The sequence below is a fragment of the Montipora foliosa genome, chromosome 9, assembly GCF_036669935.1.
Source record: "Montipora foliosa isolate CH-2021 chromosome 9, ASM3666993v2, whole genome shotgun sequence".
In the NCBI taxonomy this organism is placed as follows: Eukaryota; Metazoa; Cnidaria; class Anthozoa; order Scleractinia; family Acroporidae; genus Montipora; species Montipora foliosa.
In genome coordinates this window covers 43,692,205-43,697,204 of record NC_090877.1, presented here as the reverse complement: position 1 = coordinate 43,697,204, position 5,000 = coordinate 43,692,205, and the positions used below count along the sequence as shown (strand labels likewise).

The 5,000-nt window shown below is 40.2% G+C and overlaps 1 pseudogene; it reads right to left on the bottom strand.

Moving 5' to 3' along the window:
* The window catches only part of LOC137972170 (phosphatidylserine synthase 2-like), a 14,726-nt pseudogene extending 10,544 nt beyond the window's left edge, over positions 1-4,182 (bottom strand).
* Positions 4,183-5,000: the final 818 nt, after the last annotated feature.

The following is a 5,000-nucleotide window of genomic DNA, read 5'->3' as shown; positions in this document are numbered from 1 at the left end:
CCCGTATGAGGGCCGTACGCATTAGCACGATAGGAACACGTACTGCTCCGTGCGATGCGATTTAAGAGGCTTTCGTCGCTTTCAAACATCCAAGTTATTTACGGCCAGAAAAGCAAATGCAAATAATCCATTGTGTACCTTAGATAAATTTTCTATGCAAATTTTTGTTACTTATTTTGTCCAAACTTCATCTTCTGAGTGCTCATGAATAGTGTAAAGAGCCCATATCATATGATAAAATGCTTATTGACTTGAGTTTTGGTCGAGCTGGACAGGAAAATATTTGGCCCTTGGTCACAGCGCACGGCATACGCCACGGCCTCGGGCCAAATATTTTGCCATTGGGCCCTCCCGCTCAGTCAATAAGTACATAGTATGTTCACTTGAGGACTGGAGTTTAGGGATCACCTGGTGACATTAATTGTTGGTAATCCCAGACAAAAGTGATGCTGAAGTTGGGGAAAAGAACATTGGGACACTATGCTTACCAAAATCACCGTGCCTCTAAAATTAATACCCTGTGCGTGCATTTCTGAACACATCTGCACAAATCAAATCAAAGCTGCTTGGGAACATCACCAAGTTTACTTATCATTGTTCCTGCCAGGAACCAGTCTCCACATGTAGTCCAATAATAATCATTAATTAAAAACAAAAGAGATTTCATGCAAACCTGTATGATGGAATGCTCCACAGTCCTCTCCAGTGATATGGCTGAGGAAAAAAAGAAAAAATCAGAACAACGTACAAGATGTACCGTGAGCAACTAAAAAAAATAAATGGTGGCTCAAGGTCTTTCATACACAATAATTACATGTATGTTTAGGATAATCTGAGTATTGAGGGAATTGGAAAATGTGATATATTAACAATGCACACATTTCCCTTTCAAGAATGTTGGGAAATCCCCTTAAAAGGACAGTTTAAGTGATGTGTCGAACATGCACACATGTAAGTTACTGAATATCTTAATGACAGTAATTATTATAATAATGATCTAAAAGGGCTTTTGGTATGGTGAACCAGAATGGTCCATTGTTATGAAGACAGAGGTGGCAAGGATCTTTATGCCATTGTGCTGGGTTGAGATTTCCCTCTAACCACTGGCTAGATCTTATACTAACTTCCACAACAATACTGTAATTTTTTAAATGAAGTTAAATGCAGTTTAACTGAGTTAGCAACTAGGAGCGACTACAGTCAATTGTTGTCAGCGGTTTTGTATATTTGCGCATGTGTTGGATTTGTGTTGTACAACTTATTAATCGGTGTCGTGGGAAGGAGCATTTCATGTGCGAGTGGAGCATTTATTAGCTTTTTTCCCTCTCTCCCCCTTCCCACCCTTCTACTTTCCATTTCCACAGTGTGATGGGTGCCTCTCTTGTGCCTGTTTGTCAGGTTTTGCCAGCCATTGGTGCAGTCTCCATCTTGGATCTGGCTGCCAATAGTGGAAGCTCCAAGATGTCCCAGGCACTCCACTTAGCAACGCAGTTGTTAAATGAGGTTAAATGTAATTATTTAGCGTACATCTAGTTAACAACAGGAGCAATCATGTGCCAGTTGTGCTTTCCTGTGCTTGCAGAAAAGCATTGTGGTTGTGTACCAAAAACGAATATTGACTTGTTTGCGGTGAGAGCACATTCAGCCATTGTTTTCCCCTTCCCTTCCCCTTTTTGCACTGTGTGATGGGTACAAACGTACAGGTATCTGGCTCCTGTTCTGCAGGGAAGCTCATGGCTGGGTTGCCAAGATTTCCCAGCCATGGAAGCAGTCTCCATCAAGGAGTTGGCTGCCAATTGAATAGTGGAAGCTCCTGGATGTTTCTCAGGCACTCAACCTCCACTTAGCAACAGCACTGTTTTAGTATCATGGTGGTCTGGTAGTATCAAGTTCATAGGCAGCAAGGAAATGTGGTTGTGCTTTGCAAATGGCCTACTTCTTCCTTGTTTACAATGTAGCTTCTTAACCAATGATGTCATTTTTGGTTTGAATTGTTTCTTTGAAATGGCTGATCGGAAGTGGTCATGCTGAATAATTTAGCTGATTACAAAGTAGCTTTGTGTACTTCCACTAAAGCTTGCAGTAATGTACTATTAGAAGAAGGGCTGATTAATTAGGGTGGTCGCAAGGACAGATCTAGAGTCACAAGAAAAAGAACATGGAGTACTGATGACTTCTAGCCTCTGCCCATTTCCCAAATTAAGCACAGTATCCAGTAGAATATTACATGTACCTTATTTCCTAGATATTCACAAGTCTTCATTCCAAAATAGGCTCCCAAACCATTGCAGACAAGAACATCCATAATCCACTATTAAACAAAGATCAAATCAAAATTGCATGAAAAACAAAGTGGCCAGAAAGACTGTACAATGTAAATTATAAGAAGTAAGCCGACTTACATGGTCCCACCAGCACTCACAGAAGTTTGGCAATTGATGTTCCAGGGAATATTCAAGTACTTCAAAAAGAACGCTTAATATAGTTATCAACCAGTAATCACGAAGAATAAGAGCCTGCACACACACACCAAAAAAACAGGTATCAGTAAATTCAAACAATTACTTTGTGGGACATTAAAAAATGACAAAAATGAATGAGTAATGGCAAAAAGTTACATCTACAGAGGAAGATTACATGTACAGTACATGTACCTTAGCCCGCCAACCAAAGAAATGAAATGGAAGGAATACATCACACTTTTCCTGTAAAAAACAATTGATTAACACAATACGTACAGTCAGAGCTACATGTAGGAAACTCCCAAAAGAAAAGCAACTAACAAATGTTAAATTATTAATAAAAGTTCCCCAATGATGACAATTAGACTAGGCCTGAAACTTTTTCCTCGGTCATGGGGAAGAAGAGAAAACACTATTTACCCACGTAAGGTATCGAAGGTATATTTGGACGTCTCGCTCAAATTTTTTGCTTTTGCAAATCTTGAATCGGCGGGCCGTTAAGTAAATTTTCCCAAAAAGAAATTCTGAAAAATTAATTTTAAAACCGTTAAAATCGCTTTTCTTTATTTCCCACCATAAATGCACAGAAGGATTGACTTATCATGTAAGTCACGTGAAATGATTGGGTGTAGATTGACAGCCTTCACGCGCCACCTGCCACCTTAGCACGTGCCTAGACGCTGATTGCCTCATGATCAGCACAATTGGCTTTCAACTATGGGGCAGAGTTATTCAGCAGACCGCAAACTGCACTCAAAATCTTCAAGCTTGATTTTCCAGGGGTTTATTAGGGTGCCAAAATTACAACTTCTTGGACCTCCCGTCCCGATGGGTTTTAAGATATTGCTTCCAAATTTCAGTTCTTAGACTAATAGATGATTACACTACCCAAAATACAGTGTGAGGCATTTTTTGTTTGTCTTCAGAGACTGATTTTACGACAATTTTTCTGCCCAAATTAAGAATGAAATGACAGTTTCGACTTTGGTGCGTGATATTTCCTTCAATTCCTAACATATCAAAAATTCCTCACAAGGTATTGAAGTGCATTCATCGGTGACTAAGAAGCAACAAAGTGTGGTTATTTTTGCAATAAAGTGAAGGTGCAGGAGCTTCTGCAGCAGACTCGGTCATTCTGAGTTTGAGCCCTCAAAACTAAAAGGCAATAATAAATAACGAAAAACTAAAACTCTAAATAATTCAATCTATTAGCTTTAATATGATATTTAGTTTGACCCTATACAAAAAACTGTGCCGCAACAATTTCATTTTTCCGCGGACACCTCATTTTCCTTTACAGAGACCTTAACCCATTGACTCATACATGTAGGTCACCCATCCAGGTATTAAGCCCATCCAACAGGAATTAACTTTGGTGGACAAACCGAAATCAGTAACTGCATTTTCCTTTGGGCAAGCCATGCACCATAACATGAGATTAAGGCCAGGTGTGGCAGCCAGCCAGTCCACGATGGTGTCCAAATGCTGAAATTGTATGGTATCACGATCAATACTTGAGGGACATCCCGTGGGACTGACACGATTAGAATTTGTTCTCTAAGTTGTCGACCACAATAAAAAATTTACTATTAATATCACTGAAATGGATGCTACCTACAAGAAAATTGAGAAAGACTCCTTTTGGGTGCCCTGGAGTATACAGTCTGCATACGACTGCTCTGGCAGTGGTTTTCCTAAGTCTGGCATCATCAACTCACGTCTGAAAATGGGATAAAGCATACCTCCATTAAAGTTCTATAAATTGATTTCTATAAAATAATATCCACAACTGTTTCTGTCCTTTTTGTGTGAGCGTGTGAGTGTATAGCATGTTGAAGTACACCTGATGTAAACAGGAGCCCATTACCCGGAGCCTCCATCTTCCATATTAACCCTCTGAGTCAACCCTGTCCCGCATCTTTCTATTTTTAGACATACGTATGTGACGTATGTGAACCACTTCACGTATGTCCTCAGTCACATACGTCACATACGTCAAAATAGAAAGAAACGGGACAGGGTTGACTCAAGGGTACAATACAGATGGAAGCTCCGGGTAATGGGCTCCTGATGAAAACTAGTTTTTAAGAAAAACATATCACCAGGGCTTAAACTACAGTGTACTTCAATCGAGGCTGGAGTAAATACAAGTTTTTCTTTTAACAGCATTTATCCATGCACGGTATAAATTCGCATTTTTGGGAAACAATGAAAGCCGACGGTGGGGTCAGGGTTTTTCTTCGCCTGATTGTGGCACCCCACGACACTGACACAGTGAGGTATTTCGCTCAGACAAGGCAGGCAGAGCAACCGTAACACGTCATCAGCCAATGGTGATTTGCGGCTCCATTCAAGATGGTGACCGCGGAATTTAAAAATGGCGGCCAAGCGCTTCTTTTCAAAGGTCAAAAAATCAAAGTAAGCATGTTAAGACTACATTTGCTTTCAGAGTGGAGGATCCCTTTAATTAACCGCTAGATTAATTCCATATTCTACAGTACGGCCCGCTGTACAGCCCGCTAAATTTAAAATTTCGAT